The sequence below is a fragment of the Pleurodeles waltl genome, chromosome 8 (genome assembly GCF_031143425.1).
Source record: "Pleurodeles waltl isolate 20211129_DDA chromosome 8, aPleWal1.hap1.20221129, whole genome shotgun sequence".
In the NCBI taxonomy this organism is placed as follows: domain Eukaryota; kingdom Metazoa; phylum Chordata; class Amphibia; order Caudata; family Salamandridae; genus Pleurodeles; species Pleurodeles waltl.
Genome location: NC_090447.1, coordinates 1,420,079,648 through 1,420,103,073, shown reverse-complemented (window position 1 = coordinate 1,420,103,073; position 23,426 = coordinate 1,420,079,648). Strand labels below are relative to the sequence as shown.

The 23,426-nt window shown below is 46.4% G+C and overlaps 1 protein-coding gene across 1 annotated transcript in view; it reads right to left on the bottom strand.

Moving 5' to 3' along the window:
- LOC138248710 (E3 ubiquitin-protein ligase TTC3-like) overlaps positions 1-23,426 on the bottom strand; it is a 1,210,547-nt gene that overhangs the window by 632,733 nt on the left and 554,388 nt on the right. The window lies entirely within an intron of this gene.

Here is a 23,426-nt window from a genome sequence, read left to right as displayed (position 1 = left end):
TCAGTCGAATACCAGGCTACACAGTAAATTGTTCAAGAATCCTCCAGAAATGTAAGCAGTTCGATTCTGCCCCTAGGCTTCAGTTTGGTTTCACAGTCTTGCGTCATGTACTCCTTTATCACTCATTAAGAACATCTGCTCTTGGATGGATTGTCAGTGGACCCGGTGTGAGAAGGCTGTAATGTTGTGTACTGCGGTGGCATTTCTTTCAAGGTGTTACAGCTCTGATTACAATAGAACTTGCAGACTTAACAGACTTTACAAAAAAACACAAGCGCTTAGCCTCTCTTTTTTTTTAGATAAGCAATCGAATGAGAATAAGGTACTAACTCTTCACGGTTCTGCTCAGGACACAAGTCCCCAAAAATAGTTGCAGGGATTAACTAGCATACATAAGGAGGTCACAGAGTGACATTCTGAATGTTTTAGAAAATAAGTGAACCTGTGTTATAAACCATGCATCTAAAAATATTTAATCATTGCAGTGTACAAAGTAACTGACTAATATACACACGATGAGTAAATAAATAGAACATTGATGAATACAGATATTAAGGAGCTACACACTCCTATCACTGCCATATATATTTATAACTAATGTAGTAGGGATCAGGGACGAATTGTTAAGTTGAAGCAAATAATTTGATATGTATTTACAAATGTGACTGGGTGCATGGGATTTGTTATTGCAGTGCCTCCTTGATCACAGAGTTAAGATATCGAATAATCACTGCCTGCTGGGCCACTGTGACAGATAAGAGGAGGGTACTAGTAGGGTGGAAGGTTTAAAAAACCTTGATATTAGATTAAAAGTGTGTGTGATACCTTACACTATTCAAAATGAAAAAGGAAATACTCGCAGTAGTGGGGCACAAGGTAATACCACACACACCTCTAAGCCTCTCGGCCTCAGGCTAAGGGGTCCTAGTACACCATATAAAATAGTGGGGGGGAAGGGGCTCACTACAACTCTAAAAATGATCTATCCCAAAATAGTTTAAGACCTTTAGGAAGAGCAGGATCTCGATTAGGAGTGCCATGGAGGACCCAGTAATATTTATCGACCCACTGATATCCGATACTCCAGGCTTCAGAATATAACAACTGAGATAATTACCACCAGTTGTGAGTTTGCCACTAAATGTAGGGCTTGACTTGTGAATTTAGTGCTTTCAGCATTAAACTCCCTATGTCCTGTTATTAACGGAACCTTTTCGCTATTAAATCTCAGCATGCATGACCTGCATTTAAAGGGGGAAAAAACTATCAAGGTGTGAACTTCATCACTGCACGTTTAATTGTGAGTATCGCATGAACAGGTGTTTGCACAGGGGCTGTGTAGGAGGCAATCGTAATCGAGGCTTTAGACTGCTGGGATACAGGAGAGAAAAAGCAGGTGTAGGGTATTTGGATGAGGATTCCACTGATGGAGAACTAAAATTACCAGTAAGACACCTTTTATTTAATATCATAGGATTTGCAATATGTGATAACCACAAGAAAAGAATGATATTAAGTACCGCTATAAGAGAGAAAAGGCAAAGGAAGAGAACAAAACATGAGCCAACAGAACAGATTCATAAAGAAAACTTACCCCATCAGATAGGAACCAGACGGTAATAGTCCAGTATGAACCGCCAAGTTAGGTCCCCTCTGTACTGGAATACAAGAAATTCCAGACTATGTAAGGTCTATCTAAGACACCTGGAACCAAAAGTTAGGCTTGGTTTCAGTGGTACAGTGAGCTTGTGTTCCAGTACAGAGGGTACCTGGTCTGGCAGTTCAGGCTATAATGTTGCCACTCGAGTAGAACCAAGATTGATTTGCATATGGCTGACAAAATAACAATGAACTGGGATGCAGCTCGAGTAAATACCAGTGGCTGGGATGAATTCATGTGTTCTGCAATCACTTTTTTGGATTTTGACCTATAATGTGAGAATGCCATCCTGAAGTGGATAATTTTGTGACCCAGTATGAAGGGATGTGTTTATAGAGATGTGGAATGTGATACAGTTGGGCCTTAATGATGATCCAGACATTTAGGGGGAGTGAATGTAGTGTGTTAAGGGTTTTGGTGATAAGGTTGAATTTTCTTTTGCCTTTGATAAGGTGTGTTGCAGTGCATGAAATGCATTTCAGGTGGGTGATTCTAGAAAACTCATGAATCACACCATGGCCTTCTTCAAGATAGAAGACTGAGACTCCAACAGTTGTTTTGGACTTGGTTGCAGGAAGAAAGATTTCAAATTCTACTGCTCTGGAGTATTCTTATCTTGCACTCTAGGCGATGTGTTCCTGAAGGAGAGGTCTGTATTGAGGATGAACTAGAGTTGTGTTACATGTGAGAAGCAGTTTTGGCTTTGTGGTAGTTTGATGTTGTTGGCAAGCAGGTTGAAATTCGTCTGTGTTAAGTATAATTGTGAGTACCATCTGGGCATCAGGTCCCAAATGAGATTGAGGGAAGTTTAGAGTTGCTAAATACTAGACACAGCGGAGCTTTTCTGGGAAAGCTGTGTGTCGTAAGCATATCTGTGAATCTTGATGTACTATCAGTAAATATGTTTCCAAGGGGTTCCATACACTGATTGATTATGATGCTGGGCAGGAACGAAACTGTGGGAGACTGATAGTTTCTGGGACCCGGATGTTTCCACTGGGATGAATTGGAGACGGTTAACAAGGTAGGAGGTGAATCACTGCAGCATGGTGTAAGTAACGTTCATCCATGTTTTGAGAGTGCTGATCAAAGCTTAGTGGTCAACTGTGTGGAAAGCTGTAGAGAGGTTAGGTAGGATCATGAAGTTATTCTTGTTGGCGATCAGGAGGGTATTGCCGACTATCTGAATGGAGCAGTTTCTATGTTGTAAGGTGGCCTGAAGCTGGATCAATAGTTCTGGGAGATCTGATTTCTGCACATTTGTTTTTCAATTTTACTGGTGAGCAAAAGGTGAGTGAATGAGTGTTGGTTGGCAAGAGTCACCACCGGCTGTCAGTATTTTAGGTCCTCCCGGAAGGTTCCTTACCTGAGTGGAGCGACTTCCATAGAGGGATTTTATATTGGATAAAAACATGAAATCATGTTGGATGAGGGTAAAATATTTTCATAGGTGGTGATCATGAAGCAATTCAGAATATCATTAGGGAAGAGAGTGAGAGGAAGCTTGATGGGTTTCTCAAGTAGGGGTTGAAGGGAGTGAGGATATCTCTTTGGAATTGTTGGGGTTTGTTTTAAAGTTACTGAAGAATTATACGCTTGTCAGTAAATGTAGGAAGTTCGCTCTGTATATATTATCTCAAAGTGAGAGATAGTGTGCACAGAGTCCAAGGGTTCCCCTTAGTGGTTGATAGGGGCAAAATTAGATAATACTAATGCTCCATTTTGTGGTAGTGTGGTCGAGCAGTAGGCTTATCAGAGGGTAGTGTTAAGCAACACACACACAAGCAATAAATGAGGAACACACACTCAAAGATTTAACTCCAGGCCAATAGGTTTTATATAGAAAAATATATTTTCTTAATTTATTTTAGAACCACAAGATTCAAGATTTGAAGTAAATACATAAAATGCAAGGTCCTTCACACAGATAAGTATAGAACTTTGATTCAAAGCAGTAGTACACACAGTTTAGGTTAAAATGGCAATAAGCTACTTTAAAAATGGACACAGTGCAAAAATCAACAGTTCCTGGGGGAGGTTAGTATTGGTTAGTTTCTCAGGTAAGTAAAGCACTTACAAGTTCAGTTTCCTGGGCATAGGCAGCCCACGTTGGGGGTTCAAGGCAACTCCAAAGTTACTGCACCAGCAACACAGGGCCGGTCAGGTGCAGAGGTCAAAGGAGGGCCCACAACACATAGGCGCCTATGGAGAACAGGGGTGCTCCGGTTCCAGTCTGCCAACAGGTAAGTACCTGGGTCTTCGGAGGGCAGACCAGGGGGGTTTTGTAGAGCACTGGGGAGGGGGACAAGTAGGCACACAAAACACACCCTCAGCGGCACAGGGGCGGCCGGATGCAGTGTGCTTAGCAGGCGTCGGGTTTTCTATAGAAGTCAATGGAGGGACCCGGGGGGTCACTCCAGTGGTGCAGGCAGGGGCACAGGGGGGCTTCTCAGGCCAGCCACCAACTGGGCTAGGCAGAGGATCGCCTGATGGTCACTCCTGCACTGGAGTTCGGTTCCTTTTGGTCCAGGGGGCTGCGGGTGCAGTGCTTGGTCCAGGCGTCGGGTTCTTTGTTCCAGGCAGTCGCGGTCAGGGGGAGCCTCTGGATCCTCTCTGCATGCATCGCTGTGGGGGTGCAGGTGGGTCGTCTCAGGTTACCCAAGGAGTGACAGTCGCCTGGGAGTCCTCTCTGTGGTGTTAGTTCTCAGGAGCTCGAGTCGGGGGCATCGGGTGCAGAGGGTGAAGTCTCACGCTTCCGGTGGGAAGAGTGAGTTCTTTAAAAGTTGCTAAAAAGTTGCAAAGTTGTTGCTGTTTTTGAACAGTGCCGCTGTTCTCGGGAGTTTCTTGGTCTTTTTGGTTCAGGGCAGTCCTCTGAGGCTTCAGAGGTCGCTGGTCCCTGTCGGATATGTCGCTGTGCAGGTTCTTTGAGTCTGGAGACGGGCCGGTAGGGCTGGGGCAAGTCAGTTGTCATCTCTGTCGTCTCTGCAGGGCTTTCAGGTCAGCAGTCCTTCTTTGTGTAGGTTGCAGGAATCTGATTTCCTGGGTTCTGGATCGCCCCTAAATACTGAATTTAGGGGTGTGTTTAGGTCTGGGGGTCAGTAGCCAATAGCTACTGTCCTGGAGGGAGGCTACACCCTCTTTGTGCCTCATCCCTGAGGGGAGGGGGGCACATCCCTAATCCTATTGGGGGAATCCTCCAATCTCAAGATGGAGGATTTCTAAAGGCAGGGGTCACCTTTGCTCAGGACACACAAGGGGCTGTCCTGACTGGTGGGTGACACCTCCTTGTTTTTCTCATTGTCCTCTCCTGCTTTGCCGCCAAATGTGGGGGCAGTGGCCGGAGGGGCGGGCATCTCCACTAGCTGGGATTCCCTTTGGTGCTGTAACAAAAGGCATGAGCCTTTAAGGCTTACCGCCAGGTGTTACAGTTCCTACAGGGGGAGGTGAAAAGCACCTCCATCCAGTGCAGGCTTTGTTTCTGTCCTCAGAGAGCACAAAGGCTCTCACCCCAGGGGGGCAGAAACTCGTCTCAGTGGCAGACTGGCACAGACCAGTCAGTCCTGCACTGAAGGATTGGGTAAAATACAGGGGGCATCTTCTAAGATGCCCTCTGTGTGCATTTTGAAATAAATCCAACACTGGCATCAGTGTGGGTTTATTATTCTGAGAAGTTTGATACCAAACTTCCCAGTATTTAGTATAGCCATTATGGAGCTGTGGAGTTCGTGCATGACAAACTCCCAGACCATATACTTAGTATGGCCACACTGTACTTACAATGTCTAAGAATGAACTTAGACACTGTAGGGGCATATTGCTTATGCAGCTATGCCCTCACCTGTGGTATAGTGCACCCTGCAGGAGTGACTTATCTATGCCACAGGCAGTATTTTGTGGGCATGGCATCCTGAGGGGGATGTCATGTCGACCTTGCCTTTTTCTCCTCATCAACACACACAATCTGTAATGGCAGTGTGCATGTGTTAGGTAAGGGGTCCCTTAGGGTGGCACTACAAATGCTGCAGCCCTTAGGGACCTTCCCTGGTCACAGGGCCCTTGGCACCACTGGTACCTTTTACAATGGACTTTTCTGTGTGCCAGGGGTGTGCCAATTATGGAAACAATGGTACATGTTTAGTGAAAGAACACTGGTGCTGGGGCCTGGTTATCAGGGTCCCAGCACACTTCTCAGTCAAGTCAGCATCAATATCAGGCAAAAAGTGGGGGGTAACTGCAACAGGTAGCCATTTTCCTACAGTAAACATGAGACAGGGGGGTCTGACAGGGGATTTACACATTATTTGACTGCTTTGAAGAATTATTTGTTCCTATGGTACCCTTTGATGATGGGGTTGGGCAGGAAGTGGATTGGTTGCGTGATGAGGAGCCTAGTTGCAGAAGAGCAGACTTTCTGGAGTTGAGTGAGATATTCAGGGACTTTGGTCCATTTCCATTTCCTTTATTACTACGTAAGGTGCGCTTCTTCAGAACCCGGGGTCACTACCTATGTCCAGCTACGCAATGGTAACTCCGAACCTGGGCATGTTTGGTATCAAACATGTCGAAGCCATACCCCAATACTGTTGCAAGTATTGGAAGTATGATTCCATGCACTCTGGGGGCTTCTTAGAGGACACCCAGCATTGCTACCACCAGACTTACAGGGTTTTCGAGGCACCCCAGCTGCTTCCAAAGCTCAGTCAGGTTTCTGCCCTCCTGCTGCTTGATCTGATCAAGTCCAGGAAGACAGAACAAAGTATTTCCTTTGGGAGATGGAGGGAACATCCCCTCCCTTTGGAAATAGGTGTGACTGGCTTGGGAGGGGTAACCTCCCCAAGTCACTGGTTGGCTTTGAAGGGCACATTTGGTGCCCTCCGTGCATAAATCAGTCCATACCGGTTCACGGACCCCCAGTCCCTGCTCTGGCGCAAAACTGGACAATGGAAAGGGTGGTGACCATTTCCCTGTCCATCACCACTCCAGGGGGGGGAGGGTGTTCAGAGCTCCTCCAGAGGGGCCCTGGGTCCTGCCATCTTGTTTCCAAGGTTGACAGGGACACCTGGGAGAATCTGAGTGGCCAGGCTAGGCAGGTGACATCAGAGCCCCCCCTCCTGATAGGTGCTTATTTGGTTAGGTGACCAATCCCCCTTTCAGGGCTATTTAGGGTCTCTCTCTTGGGTGGGTCCTCAGATTCGGCTTGTAAGATTCCAGCAAGATTCCTCTGCAATCTTCGTTCGACTTCTGGCCTCCGGAACTGCGACTGGAACCTCCAGGACCAGACAAGCTGCTTCCAAGAAGAAGGGACTCTTAAGGAACATTGTTTCCAGGGCTCTTACCAGCTTTGCCACAACTTCCTCGCCGTGCATCCTCAGAAGTCTGCAACTCTTCAGCCTGCACAAGACGAAGAAGGGATCTCCCTTGGAGTGAAGGAGTCACTCTCCTACAACCGCAGGCACCTACGACAAGCGACGTCCGGCTGCGTGGATCCCTCTCCTGCTGAGCTGCGTAGATCCTGCATCACAGGTGGTGGTCCGGAGTGGCCCTCTTGGTCCTCTCTGCCAGCTGTCCAACTTTGGTGGAGGTAAGCCTATGCCTTCCCACGCAGGACACTATCCCCGTGAATCGTGTCTCTTGCAGCTGCCAAGGCTTGTTTGCATCTCCTCCAAGGGATCTTCAGGTGATGTGTACCGCCAGCTCCCAGCACTCCATCCTGCAAAACACAGCCTCCTGCGTGGTTCTCCTGCGGCGTGGGATCCACTTTTGTAGTGCTGCGTGGGCTTCTTCTGTGACTCCTGTGTCCCCGTCCTGTGGGACTCCTTTGGGTGCTGCCTGTGCTCCTGTAGACTTTCTGCGACGCTGAGGGTCCCCTGTGGTGACTCCTCCTTGGTTGAGTCCTCCTGGGCCCTGCTGGTCCTCTGCAGCACCTCCTTTCCACTAACTGCCAGTTTGCCTTTGCCAAGGCTTGTTGGTGGAAATCCTGTACAGACACCCATCTGCAATCTTCCGTCCGGCATGGGACACCTTCTGCATCCATCGGGAACTCTTCACTGGCTCCAGGGCTGCAGTGCTGACCTGTTCATAACCGTCGACCAACTCCTGCATTCACACCTGGGTGGGGAGTACCTCCTACTCCTCCTGGACTCCACTATTACTCTTGGACTTGGTCCCCTCTCTCCACAGGTCGTCTTTCTTCAGGAATCCACCGATGGTTTTCCTGCAGTCTTCTCTGGGTGTCTTCTTTTTCTTCTTTTCCTCCTTTAAGGTAGTTTGGGGAAAATCTAGTGTTTAACTCCTGCATTCCTGGTCGCTGGGGGGGTACTGTGTTACTTACCGCTGTGGTTTTCTAGTACTCCCAGCTCCCCTCTACACATCTTACTTACCTAGGTTAGGGGTACCTTGTTAGCATTCCTTTTTTTTTGTAGTATATAGTTTGTGCTACCCCTACGGTCACTATTGATTATTGCTATTTGCACAGTTTTCTAACTTTTATATGCCTGTTTTTGATTACTAGTGTATATATTTAGTGAATTACTTGCGTCCTAAGGGTGGGTTACCTGTCTAGTATTGTGTAGTTATTTGTGCCAAAAATAAAAGTACCTTTATGTTTGAGCAACTGAGTGTTTTCTTTCATGTGTGTAAGTGTTGTGTGACTACAGCGGTATTGCATGAGCTTTGCATGTCTCCTAGATACGTATTGGCTATTCATCTACAGCTACCTCTAGAGAGCCTGGCTTCAAGATACTGCCTACACTTTACTAAGAAGGGATACCTGGACCTGGTATATGGTGTAAGTACCATAGGTACCCACCACACACCAGACCTGCTTCCTACGGTTTGTTTAAGCAGAGGTATTTCTTTTTGGAAAACAGAAAAGACAAAGCAGGTTAAGGTGATTAGCAGCACTATGACTTTGTGTAATCACACGTAAGCTCAATATTATCTATCAGGCTTTGCACAACTCTGTTTTCTTATGAGGAAAACAAACTGATATCCAGAAAATTCCACGGCTTGAATGTGATGTTGGTGATTTTTCTAACAATATTTTTGCTCTTGGCAGAGATTCATTGCTCTTGGAGATGAGACTTTTTAACAGCCCATTGACACGGCATCTGGAAAAGAGGGCACAATTGTATTCCTTCTGTTCTCCATTCTGTACATGACTGACCTTTTGTACGCCTAAACCTACACAACTGCTAGGATGTCGTCAAAGCAGTATTGATTGCTTCTAGTTCTAATGTTTCTGTAAGAGGGTTCTCCGTTGTTGGCCATAAACACTGTACAGCTGCATTGTTATACTGGACTGGATGGCACTGTAGTACTGTGTATTTCTGGAAAGGGTAAAGAACTATGGGCGCCTTAAATTGACAGCATTTGAAAGCCAGGACAGAGCAACACCTAATTTCTGTGAGGTTTCCTCTTTACTTTCTGTTTTAAAAAAATCAAGAAATATTACAAATGCTCAGTTTTACACAGCAAAGATGAGTAAAGGTACAATGCAAGTACTCAATTTAATGTGTTCTGGGATTCCACTAGAGTGCAAGACGTTTCCTAATGTCATCATGGATGGGGATTCCAAAGGACTGGGAAGACCTATCTGAATGTAATTACTTTTTTAAACCTATCTGCCTGAGTACTGAAATTATCAACCAGCTTGCATGACAACGCAACACTTCAAATATCAATAAATATATTTGGGGGTAAGTGTATTTTATGGGCACATACCAGAAAATCAAGAAAACCAGGGCAGAAAATTGAGCTATCTAATAAGATGGCTAAGTCATATTTTCTCAAAAAGCTCTATGCACAAAGTTAAATCTGCAAAGTGTGATACATAATTGAGAGTCAGAATATAAACATCTAAATGCCTGAAGGACATTAATATAATCTTTAGGCTGATTTTTTTGTTCTAACTTCTGAACAAAGACAATTGTTACATTTAAAGACTTGTCATGAGCAGCTATGAGGTTAGCAAGGATTTTCACCATAGAAAGTTGGCATTCAGTTATAGACTGAAGGATAAAATGTAAAACTGAATGGGGTATCCACACAAGAGTTAATTTTTAATGAGCATAAATTATGTTGAGATTATCAACAGAGTATAATGTTGCAGGGATGGAAAGGCAGACTACAGGGGTTGGTTATTATCTGGAGTCAACATCTGTGTGTGGATAGTAGGCTCAGATGGACGTGTCTGGCTTTCAGTGAGTCTGTTTGCATTGTTTATATTATTAAGTTGTGATCAGCTGTGTATTCCAAGAGCACGACTGTGAGTGAGAGACACTGTACCCGGTGAGTGTAGCTGTCTGGGCCACAGGCGTCGACTGTGCTGAACTCAGCTGCTTCGAGACCCCCTAGACAGGGCACACTCAAGAACTGCAGATGTTTCATGCCTGCCAGTGTGGCTAAGACTGGTTTGGGGCCTTTCAGCCCTGGAGGACAAGGAACACTGTTGACTAACTTGGACTTAAAGTGGACTCTTGAACCTCATGTGGCTAGTGGAGCAAACGCCTGATGGTACCAATTGTAAATGGGGAATAACCACTATCACAAGAAGTAAGTGTAACAGGGAACCACCAAAGAAACACTAGAGCCCCTTACTCAAGGGGTTACTTTGTGAGTGTTGTATTTTTTTTGGTGCATACATCAGAATCATTTATGCACCAAGGTGCACATGGTATGCTGACACACCAAATGGACTGATAAGTTCAGGTCTTCTCCGCTAACTACATTTCTGTAAAAAAGCTAGAGTGTACCGTATACTATATATCTTTAAGGGCCTTTCAGTAAATGAAAGATTCTCAATTTGTTCTGGGTATAGCAGAGTAGGAAAGTACACTCATTTTGGCATGTTATCCCATTTTCTGCCTGATGTCAGTATGTCTGACTGTGTTCACTGGGATCCTGCTAACCAGGACCCCAGAGTGATTATGCACTCTCTCCTCTAAATTTTGTCACTGCATACTGGTAACCTAGTATTTCACCCAAAATTGGTATACTGGTGCCCCCTTATGAGTCCCTAGTATATGGTACCTAGGAACCCAGAGTACCGGGGGTTCCAGGAGATCCCTATGGGCTGCAGCATTTCTTTTGCCATGCATAAGAAGGCCTGCAAAGGCTTCTGCAGGACTGCCTTTGCAGCCTATGTGAAAAGGTGCATGCACCCTTTTACTGCCATTTACACTGCACCAGGTCACTTACAAGTCACCCCTATTGCAGGCCATCAAGGCCTGAAGGTAGGGTGCAGAGTACCTGTATGTGAGGGCATCTCTGCACTACCTCCAGGCTAATTTTCCCAGACTTCCAAGAATACGGGGATGCCATTTTACGCATGTACTGGACATAGGTCACTACCTATGTCCAGCTACATAATGGTTACTCCAAACAAAGGCATGTTTGGTATCAAACATGTTGAAATTATATCCCAAGGCTTTTGCAAGCATTGGTTGTAGGATTCCATGCACTCAGGGGGGGCTCCTTAGAGGACCCCCTCTATTGCCAGCCTTTTGAGGTTTTCCAGGCAGCCCCAGCTGCTGCCACCTCTCAGACAGGACTCTACCCTCCTGTTGCTTAAGCAGCTCTAGCCCAGGAAGACAGAACAAAGGATTCCCTCTCAGAGAGGGGTGTTACACCCTCTCCCCTTGGAAATAGGTGTTACAGGCATGGGAGAGGTAGGCTCCTAGAGTCCCTGGAAATGCTCTGAAGGGCACAGATGGTGCCCTCCTTGCATAATCCAGCCTACAGCAGTTTAGGGACCCCCAGTCCCGGCTCTTGCGCAAAACTGGACAAAGGAAAGGGGAGTGACCACCCTCCAGAGGGTCCCTGAGTTTTGCCATCTTCGATTCCAAGTTGGCAGGGCACTCTGGGAGCATCTGAGTGGCCAGTGGCAGCAGGTGACGTCAGAGCCCTCCCCTGATAGGTGCTTACCCGTGTAGCTGAGCAATCCCCCTTTCAGGGCTATTTAGGGTCTCTCTCTTGGTTGGTTCTTCAGATTCGGATTGCAAGACTCCAGCAGGAATCCTCTGCATTCTTTACTTTAACTTCTTACCAAAGAAACTACATCTGGACTGTTATGCCATAAATTGTGTTTGACCAATGACTTTGTGATTCACCACTGCGCATATTAGTTGCTCAATGTTCACCAGTAGCACATTACATGTTGTATTCGGTTTAGCTGCCTATTGGCTTTAACATGGCATTAGACATTACATGTTGTATTCAGTTTAGCTGCCTATTGGCTTTAACGTGGCATTAAACATTACATTTTGTATTCAGTTTAGCTGCCTATTGGCTTTAACGTGGAGTTAGACATTGCAGTTGAGACACTGCAGATGAGCTGTGTTTTTCCAAGCTGAGTTTTTCGTGATAAGAGAGCGTATATTTTGTGTTTACCTCTCTATCCGGTCTGGGAACGAGCGAGATTTGGAGACTTGGTCACTCTCCAAACTCTTATTCGGTTCCCACACTGAGCCAGCATGTTTAGACTAAGGGGCCTGTTAGCAGGCTTTTTAACGGTGTCCCTGGGCAGCAGTCAGGAGCGGACGTCAGCTGCCTGACCTCCCGTTTGGGTGGAAAATCTTTCTCGCAGTTGAACAGGAGTCATCAGCTTGCAGGCATGAGAAGGATGACGAGCAGTGATTGGCCCTACGGTGATGAAATTTTGACTTTTATTCTTTGCTTTGAAGTTATGCTATAATATAATCACATGTATTTGCTGTGTACATTGCAATTGAGAAGTACTTTGATATATTTTGCTTTCATTGCTGTGACTACTTTTAAATGTGTGCTTTCAACCTTCTAATCTCGTCTCTCAGGAATCTCGTGGTGAAGTAATAATAATAAATGTCTTCTTTAAACTCAGAAGTGCATTCCAGAGAAGTTTTGTCAGCTCGGTCATAAGATAAGGAAAGCAAAACACTGGACCCTCCAGGAACTCCACAAACTGCAACAAAGAAGCAAAGATGACTTCTGCAACATTGTATCTTCAGCTCCTGCCAGCAACTGCAACTGTTTCCATGTCGTGCATCTTCTGTAGACTGCCTGTCTTCAGCCTGCACCAGAAGAACAAAGGAATCTCCCTTGTAGTGAAGGAGTCACTCCCCTGCTTCAGCAGGCACCCCTCTGCAGCAACGTTCGATGGCTTGGGTCCCTTCTCCTGATGAACTGCGTGGATCCAGCATCACAGGTGGTGGACTGAAGTGGTCTTGATGGTCCTGATGTCCAACTTTGGTGGCGGTAAGATCTTGCCCCCCCCACGCAAGACAGTAACCCCATGCACCGCATGTTTTGCAGTTGCCAAGCCTTGTTGGCATCCTTTCACAAAGTTCTTTATGCACCGTGTGCTCCGGCACTCAGCACTAGTTCCCGCTACACACAGCTTCCTGCGTGGTTCTCCGGCAGCGTGGGATCCCTTTGTGTAGTGCTGTGTTGGCCTACTTTTGCACCTTCTTTGTCCCCGTGCTGTGGGCGTCCTGTGCGTGCTGCCTGGTCTTCTGACAGCTCTCTGAGTTGCTGAGAGACCCATCTGACTCACCCTCCTGGGTAGAGTCCACAGACAGGTCCCTCCTGGTCTTGGGAAGCACCATTTTCTGCTAACTGCGAGCTTTGCGTGTGCCAAGGCTTGTTGGGGGAATCCAGCGCCGCAAACCAGACTGCAATCATCCATCCGGTGTGGGACATCTTCTGCACCAACCAGGAACCCACATATGTCTTCTTGGGTGCAGTACTAACTGTTCTTCTTCATCAGTGGTTCTTCTTTTGCACCTTTAATCCGGGTTAGCAGGGGCTCCGGTTCTCCCTGGACTCTTCAGTGCTTCTTGGACTTGGTCCCCTTCTTCCACAGGTCTTCGGGTCCAGGAATCCATTGTTGGTGTTTTGTAGTCTCTTCTGGTTCTTGCAATATCTTCTTTCTCATGTTCTTGTGTATTCTAGGAAAGTTACTGTGATTTACTCCTGGGTTCTGGGGTGGGTTCTATTACTTACCTTTGGTGTTTTCTAACACTCCCAGTGCCCCTCTACACACTACACTTGTCGAGGTGGGAAACCAACTTTTGCATTCCACTTTCTTAGTATATGGTTTGTGTTCCCTCTAGGCCCATTTCTAACTATTGTGATTTTCACTATTTGCGCTATTTTCTGACTGTTTTTACATCTATTTCTGCACACTTATGTATATAATTTGTGTATTGCTTACCTCCTAAGGGAGTATATTCTCTATGGTATTTTTGGCATTTGTGTCACCAAAACAAAGTATCTTTATTTTTGTAACACTGAGTATTTTCTTTCATGAGTGTGAGTACTGTGTGACTATAGTGGTATTGAATGACCTTTGCTTGTCTCCTAGTTGTTCTTGGCTGCTCATCCACACTACCCCTAGAGAGCCTGGCTTCTAGACACTGCCTACATTTCACTAATAAGAGATAACTGGACCTGGTATAAGGTATAAGTACCATAGGTACCCACTACAAACCAGGCCAGCCTCCTTCAAGCAGCAACTCTCTTTGTTCACTACTGTAAAGAGTGCACATAGAAAAATATGAGATTCACATTTTTAGCCATATCCCAAATGACACTCAGTAAGGCAGGAAAGGGTGGCACCTGTTTTGGTGGAGGTAGTGGTGGTGGGTAGGGGGTCGGGAGAGAGGGGCTGTTGGTTAGCTCCCTATGAGGAAATTCTAGAAATAATGAGGCTAAATTAGTTATTTTAAATCTCAGTTCTTAATGAGTTATTCCCTCACATCAAATTTTGGAAAATGAAAAACAGTTTTGAAATTAGCTAAAAGAGCTGCATATTTTACATGCAGCCCTGAAGAGGTGTAAGAAGCTGGTTCTCCACATAGTGCACTAAAATGAAGTACACTGTGCAGACGGTACAATTGATTTTGCAGAGGCAAAAGTAAATAGGACTAATGGTCTATTTTGTGGTACGGTGGGTGAGCGGTTAGGCTTATCAGAGAGCAGTGCTAAGTATTTGTTGTACTCACAGAGGCAATAAATGAGACATGCACTCAAAGAAACAAATCTGAGACCAATTTAGAAAAATAATTTTTTTTTTTATATATGTTTCAAATCCAAGAATTTTGTAATCAGGTAAGTAGACTTTTAAGCATAAATACTTTGCAGTTTCAAAAATCAACACTTTTTTCAGAGTTCTCTCAATGTTTTCCTTTGGAGGAAAAACAAATGTTCAGCAAACGCAGGCTTAACAACTTATGAGGTTGAGCTCAGGGAGCAAAGGTAAGTACTGGGCAATAATCAGAAGCATACCAAGAGATCACACCAGGCAATACTGGGGCAGTCGGGTGCAGAGATGCAGTAAGGCATTGGGTGACCAATGGTTCTCTATGGCAGTTGGACCTCGTGACAAACAGGCTGCAGGTTCTGGCTAGGAAGCCAGTGAGGGGCAACAAGCAGATTGTGGATTTGGGGTGCTCAGGGACATAGGTGCACCTGTGGCCCTTTTCTCCGGTGACCAGGGGCAACGGATGCAGGGGTGTCTTTAGGCGTCAAGTTTTCTCATCCGGGAGCACTCGCAGTCAGGGGTTCTGGTGTGTTGAGGCTGCAGCCGTCTTTGGGAGTCTGGCAGGGGTGGACCCAGGTTGGACTTGCGCTCTCAGGAGCCAGGGGACGTTGTTGGCACCAGTGACCCACTTTAGATGGGATCAGGGGTGATGGGTACAGTGGTTGCTGAAGGTGTTGGGTTTTCTGTCACCACAAGGCTGCAGGAGGGGGACCTGTGTGTAGAGGCTGCAGGTGTCTCGGGTCAGTCCAAGACAGGTGAGAACACCTCTGTCTCTGAGAAGCTGGGGACCCGCGTTTGCTGCGTTGATTAGCTTTACCTCAGGCTGTGGACGTCGGGTGCAGTGATCACTTCCGGTGTTGGGTCTCTGGCGTTCCAGCAGCTGCAGAGTCATTTCCTTGGAGTTCCTAGTTGCGGAGCAGGTCTGCTGCTCATGGGAGACTTGAGTCTTTATTGAAGGCTGGACGAGTTGGCTTCTTGGGCAGAGTCCTTTGAGGTCAGCAGGCAGTCGAGTGTGGTCAGCTGCTTCGTCTTCTTCTGCGGGTGCAACTCTTCTTTGCCCTTCTCTTCATAAGTCGTCAGGATCTGAATTCTAGGGTTCAGGGGTGCCACCTAAATACTCAATTTAGGAGCCTTAGAGGGAGTGCCAAGTGGTAGCCAATAGGCTGAGCACTTTTAGGGTGACTACACCCTCCTTTTGACCACATCCACTGAGAAGTGGGCATAACTCTAACCCTAGTGGCCTAATTCCTTCCAAGCAAGATGGAGGAATTTCAAAAGTAGTGTCCACTTCAGCTCGTCCACCTTAGAGGTGGGACTGGCATGAAGTGGGCACAAATCAATCTGCGCCCCCTGCTGCTCTGAAAAGTGGGGTCAGGACTGGGAGGTCAGTCATCTCCACCATCTGGAGAGACCTGGGTCACATTACAAAGGCGGCTAGGCTGCTGAAGCTCCAAGCCCTGGGATGTCCATCCTGCCTGGGTGAGGTGGTAACACCTATGCCTAGTGTAGGCTTTTGTCTCGGGCCCTTGAGAGTGCTGGCTTTCACATTACAGGCACAGAAGTGAGTGTGTGGTAGCTGAACTGGTCAGGGACAGTCAGTCAGCAAACTAGTAACTGGTAGGTTTTCAGGGGGCACCTCTAAGGTGCCCTGTGGGTGCAGTTTTTAATAAATCCATGTAGGAGGCTGGACTGGCTTGTAGTGAGTACCAAGGGGTACTTGCACCTTGCACCAGGCCCAGTTATCCCTTATTAGTGTATAGGGTGTCTAGCAGCTTAGGCTGATAGATAATGGTAGCTTAGCAGAGCAGCTTAGGCTGAACTAGGAGACGTGTGAAGTTACTACAGTACCACTTAGTGTCATATGCACAATATCATAAGAAAACACAATACACAGTTATACTAAAAATAAAGGTACTTTATTTTTATGACAATATGCCAAAGTATCTTAGAGTGTACCCTCAGTGAGAGGATAGGAAATATACACAAGATATATATACACAATAGCAAAAATATGCAGTATAGTCTTAGAAAACAGTGCAAACAATGTATAGTTACAAAGGATGCAATGGGGAAACATAGGGATAGGGGCAACACAAACCATATACTCCAAAAGTGGAATGCGAACCACGAATGGACCCCAAACCTATGTGACCTTGTAGAGGGTCGCTGGGACTATTAGAAAATAGTGAGAGTTAGAAAAATAACCCTCCCCAAGACCCTGAAAAGTGAGTGCAAAGTGCACTAAAGTTCCCCTAAGGACAAAATAGTCGTGTTAGAGGAATAATGCAGGAAAGACACAAACCAGCAATGCAACAACTGTGGATTTCCAATCTTGGGTACCTGTGGAACAAGGGGACCAAGTCCAAAAGTCACAAGCAAGTCGGAGATGGGCAGATGCCCAGGAAATGCCAGCTGCAGGTGCAAAGAAGCTTCGACTGGACAGAAGAAGCTGAGGTTTCTGCAGGAACGAAAAGGGCTAGAGACTTCCCCTTTGGTGGACGGATCCCTCTCGCCTTGGAGACTCGTGCAGAAGTGTTTTCCCGCCGAAAGGACGCCAACAAGCCTTGCTAGGCGCAAATCGTGCGTTTGGCGTTTTTGGACGCTGCTGGGGCCCAGGAGGGACCAGGAGGTCGCAAATTGGACCTGAAGAGAGAGGGGACGTCGAGCAAGACAAAGAGCCCTCACTGAAGCAGGTAGCACCCGGAGAAGTGCCAGAAACAGGCACTACGAGGATGCGTGAAACAGTGCTCGCCGAAGTTGCACAAAGGAGTCCCACGTCGCCGGAGACCAACTTAGAAAGTCGTGCAATGCAGGTTAGAGTGCCGTGGACCCAGGCTTGGCTGTGCACAAAGGATTTCCGCCGGAAGTGCACAGGGGCCGGAGTAGCTGCAAAGTCGCGGTTCCCAGCAATGCAGCCCAGCGAGGTGAGGCAAGGACTTACCTCCACCAAACTTGGGCTGAAGAGTCACTGGACTGTGAGGGTCACTTGGACAGAGTCGCTGGATTCGAGGGACCTCGCTCGTCGTGCTGAGAGGAGACCCAAGGGACCGGTGATGCAGCTTTTTGGTGCCTGCGGTTGCAGGGGGAAGATTCCGTCGACCCACGGGAGATTTCTTCGGAGCTTCTGGTGCAGAGAGGAGGCAGGCTACCCCCACAGCATGCACAAGCAGGAAAACAGTCGAGAAGGCGGCAGGATCAGCGTTACAGAGTTGCAGTAGTCGTCTTTGCTACTATGTTGCAGGTTTGCAGGCTTCCAGCGCGGTCAGCAGTCGATTCCTTATCAGAAGGTGAAGAGAGAGATGCAGAGGAACTCGGATGAGCTCTTGCATTCGTTATCTGAAGTTTCCCCAGAGACAGAGACCCTAAATAGCCAGAAAAGAGGTTTTGGCTACCTAGGAGAGAGGATAGGCTACTAACACCTGAAGGAGCCTATCAGCAGGAGTCTCTGACATCACCTGGTGGCACTGGCCACTCAGAGCAGTCCAGTGTGCCAGCAGCACCTCTGTTTCCAAGATGGCAGAGGTCTGGAGCACACTGGAGGAGCTCTGGACACCTCCCAGGGGAGGTGCAGGTCAGGGGAGTGGTCACTCCCCTTTCCTTTGTCCAGTTTCGCGCCAGAGCAGGGGCTAAGGGGTCCCTGAACCGGTGTAGACTGGCTTATGCAGAATTGGGCACATCTGTGCCCAAGAAAGCATTTCCAGAGGCTGGGGGAGGCTACTCCTCCCCTGCCTTCACACCATTTTCCAAAGGGAGAGGGTGTCACACCCTCTCTCAGAGGAAGTTCTTTGTTCTGCCATCCTGGGCCAGGCCTGGCTGGACCCCAGGAGGGCAGATGCCTGTCTGAGGGGTTGGCAGCAGCAGCAGCTGCAGTGAAACCCCAGGAAGGGCAGTTTGGCAGTACCAGGGTCTGTGCTACAGACCACTGGGATCATGGGATTGTGCCAACTATGCCAGGATGGCATAGAGGGGGCAATTCCATGATCATAGACATGTTACATGGCCATATTCGGAGTTACCATGGTGAAGCTACATATAGGTAGTGACCTATATGTAGTGCACGCGTTTAATGGTGTCCCCGCACTCACAAAGTTCAGGGAATTGGCTCTGAACAATGTGGGGGCACCTTGGCTAGTGCCAGGGTGCCCTCACACTAAGTAACTTTGCACCCAACCTTTACCAGGTAAAGGTTAGACATATAGATGACTTATAAGTTACTTAAGTGCAGTGTAAAATGGCTGTGAAATAACGTGGACGTTATTTCACTCAGGCTGCCGTGGCAGGCCTGTGTAAGAATTGTCAGAGCTCCCTATGGGTGGCAAAAGAAATGCTGCAGCCCATAGGGATCTCCTGGAACCCCAATACCCTGGGTACCTCAGTACCATATACTAGGGAATTATAAGGGTGTTCCAGTAAGCCAATGTAAATTGGTAAAATTGGTCACTAGCCTGTTAGTGACAATTTGAAAGTAATGAGAGAGCATAACCACTGAGGTTCTGGTTAGCAGAGCCTCAGTGAGACAGTTAGGCACCACACAGGGAACATATACATGCACACCTATGAGCACTGGGGCCCTGTGTGACAGGGTCCCAGTGACACATACATATAGGCCACAAACCTATGAGCACTGGGGTCCTGACCAGCAGGATCCCAGTGACACATAACAAACATACTGAAAACATATTGTTTTCACTATGAGCACTGAGGCCTGGCTATCAGGATCCCAGTGAGACAGTGAAAACAGTGACAAACACCCTGACATACACTCACAAACAGGCCAAAAGTGGGGGTAACAAGGCTAGAAAGAGGCTACCTTCTCACACAACCCCCCCTCAAACGAAGGACAATAAGGCTAACCTTGGCCAGTTGAGACTTTATTGTCTAATTGGTGATAAGTAGAGAGTAGCTCTGCAATAGACTGGTTACTCCCTTTATCATCCACTATATGGTTACTTCCCTGTGGGGATGTAAACCACCCTGTTTGAAGTTTTTTAGCTAAGCAACAATGTGAAGATGTATTTTCAGAGTTTCAACAGTAAGTTTTAGTTTAGAGCAGTGGGAATTGTCCACTGAACCTATTTGTAGTGATGGAAATGCCAGACAGGGATGCTGTCTCAGAAAAGCCATAGCTGGGCAAAAACTTTGTCCATCTGGCTGGAAGAGAGAACAGGGATGCTGTTTCTCTTGAGTTGGAGCAGGGCAGGGATGCTGTCCTATGGGCTCCACACTAGGGCAGGGATGCTGTCCTAAGTGTTGTGAGGTAGTGCAGGGTTTCTGCACTAAAGTTTCTCTGGGAGGGTTGGAGGGATGCTCCATGTTAACTAAAATGGTGCTCTTTTTCTCACCAATGTTAGTAATCCCACAGAGAGGTACTTCCACCTCAGGGAGTCCAGCTTTGCCAGCTGATGATTCCCTTGGAACAGGTGCCACCCCAGGAGAGGTTTCTCCCACCACAGGAATAGTATCCTGAATGGTAGGGTGGTTAGGGGATACTGTGATACCCTTTTTACCTGTTGATGGAGAGGGAACCTGAGTTTTCAGGCCTTCTCTCCTTTGCTTTTTCATTTCACTTGAAATGAGAGGGAACAATTCCTCAGGGATGCCTAGCATGGCTGCATGGGCATAAAACTCTACATCAGCCCAACCTGAGGCCTCTAGGTCATTACCTAAGAGACAGTCTACAGGTAAGCTAGGTGATACCACCACCTGCTTAGGGCCAGTAACTCCACCCCAACTAAACTGAATTATAGCTAAGGGAAGAAACTTAGTGGAGTTATGGACATCAATAATCTTATACTGTTGTCCAATGATGTGTTGATCAGGGTGCACTAGGTTTTCAGTCACCAAAGTAAAACTGGCACCTGTGTCCCTGTAGGCCAAGGCCTCAACACCATTTATTGAAACTGTCTGCCTGTACTTATCCATTGTAAGGGGACAAGCAGCCAGTGTGGCAAGGCCAATGCCACTAGGTGTGACAGAAACTGTCTTGGGACTGATTACATCAGTTTTCACTATGGACCCATAAGTGAACCCAACTACACCCTTTGCTTGACTGTTGCCAGCAGTCCCACCACTAGTACCACTACTGCTAGGGGCACTAGAGCTTGATGTATTAGTGGTGGTAGGCTCAGGGGGTTTACCTGGACAGGACTTATCCCCTGGCCTATGGCCTCTGTTTTTACACACAAAGCACCAAGGCTTTTTAATGTGTGCAGGTTGAGAAGAAGAGGAAGAATTAGTTTTATCCCCACCCTCTGAAGAGTGTTTAAGATTTGAAGTGGGATCTTTGGTTTTACCCTTATCCCCATGCTTATCTTGAGATTTTTCACCATCTTTCTTCTTATTGCCATCTTTGTCACCCCCTGTATGAACTTTTCTGTTCACCCTTGTTCTGACCCATTTGTCTGCCTTCTTTCCCAATTCTTGGGGAGAGGTCAGATCAGAGTCTACCAGGTACTGGTGCAACAAATCAGACACACAATTATTAAGTATATGCTCTCTCAGGATTGTGTTATACAGGCTTTCATAATCAGTAACTTTACTGCCATGTAACCACCCCTCCAAGGCCTTCACTGAATGGTCAATGAAATCAACCCAGTCTTGTGAAGACTCCTTTTTGGTCTCTCTGAACTTTATCCTGTACTGTTCAGTGGTTAAGCCATAACCATCCAGGAGTGCATTCTTAAGAACTTGGAAATTATTAGCATCATTTTCTTTCACAGTAAGGAGCCTATCCCTACCTTTTCCACTAAATGATAGCCATAGGATAGCAGCCCACTGCCTTTGAGGGACATCCTGTACAACACAGGCCCTCTCAAGTGCAGCAAACCACTTGTTAATGTCATCCCCCTCCTTATAAGGGGGAACTATCTTGTGCAGATTCCTGGAATCATGCTCTTTTGCAGGATGACTATGGGGAATACTGCTGCTGCCACCATGGGTTTCTAAACCCAACTTCTGTCTTTCCTTCTCTAATTCAAAAGACTGTCTATCCAAATCCAGCTGTTGCTTTTTAAGCTTCAGTCTGGTTTGTTCCACCCTCAACTTATTGAGTTCCCTCTCTAACATTCTGTCATCAGGGTTGGTGGGAGGGACATTTCTAGAAACAGAGCTATGATGGGAATGAACAGAAGGAGACCTGTCCCTTACAGAAGCCACCCTAACAGCTTGGTTTACAGAAACATTACTACCAGTATGGTGAGAATATATGCTTTTGCTATGATGTGAGACAACACTATTTCTCTGGTGTGACTCATCATCATTACCATCTATGCTAGACTGTCTAGTAATGGGCAGGCTAGGAAGTTTCTTTCCTGATTCTTTTCCTGGGGGAGTCCCTGAATCAGATTGGGAACTATTAGGTACTTTTTCAACAGATGGGGCACCTATGGCCTTATCCTGTTCTCTAAGCATGTTAAGTAACAGTTCCAAGGAAGGATTCTTCCCTACACTCAAACTTCTCTCTATACATAGACTCCTTGCTCTTTTCCAGCTAAGGTTGTCATATGCAAGTTTGGACAGATCAACACTTTGGCCTGTGCCAGACATTTTTAGAGAGAGTTAAAGTGATAGAAAAAGAGAAAAAAGTTTTCAGAACTTTTTGGAAAGACAGAAAAAAACTTTTTAAACTTTTAAGAACTTTTTGAAAGTTTTAGAGGTACTTTTCAGCACTTAGAAAAGAGTGAAAAGAGGAAATGCAAAACTTTTTGGCTATGTGTATATACACTGACCTTGTTTTGTATATTTTTCTCTTATGAAAAGTACAATGACAAGAGTGGTAAGTAGTCTCAAGCACTTATCCCACCACTGCACAACCAATGTAGGAGGCTGGACTGGCTTGTAGTGAGTACCAAGGGGTACTTGCACCTTGCACCAGGCCCAGTTATCCCTTATTAGTGTATAGGGTGTCTAGCAGCTTAGGCTGATAGATAATGGTAGCTTAGCAGAGCAGCTTAGGCTGAACTAGGAGACGTGTGAAGTTACTACAGTACCACTTAGTGTCATATGCACAATATCATAAGAAAACACAATACACAGTTATACTAAAAATAAAGGTACTTTATTTTTATGACAATATGCCAAAGTATCTTAGAGTGTACCCTCAGTGAGAGGATAGGAAATATACACAAGATATATATACACAATAGCAAAAATATGCAGTATAGTCTTAGAAAACAGTGCAAACAATGTATAGTTACAATAGGATGCAATGGGGAAACATAGGGATAGGGGCAACAAAAACCATATACTCCAAAAGTGGAATGCGAACCACGAATGGACCCCAAACCTATGTGACCTTGTAGAGGGTCGCTGGGACTATTAGAAAATAGTGAGAGTTAGAAAAATAACCCTCCCCAAGACCCTGAAAAGTGAGTGCAAAGTGCACTAAAGTTCCCCTAAGGACAAAATAGTCGTGTTAGAGGAATAATGCAGGAAAGACACAAACCAGCAATGCAACAACTGTGGATTTCCAATCTTGGGTACCTGTGGAACAAGGGGACCAAGTCCAAAAGTCACAAGCAAGTCGGAGATGGGCAGATACCCAGGAAATGCCAGCTGCGGGTGCAAAGAAGCTTCGACTGGACAGAAGAAGCTGAGGTTTCTGCAGGAACGAAAAGGGCTAGAGACTTCCCCTTTGGTGGACGGATCCCTCTCGCCTTGGAGAGTCGTGCAGAAGTGTTTTCCCGCCGAAAGGACGCCAACAAGCCTTGCTAGGCGCAAATCGTGCGTTTGGCGTTTTTGGACGCTGCT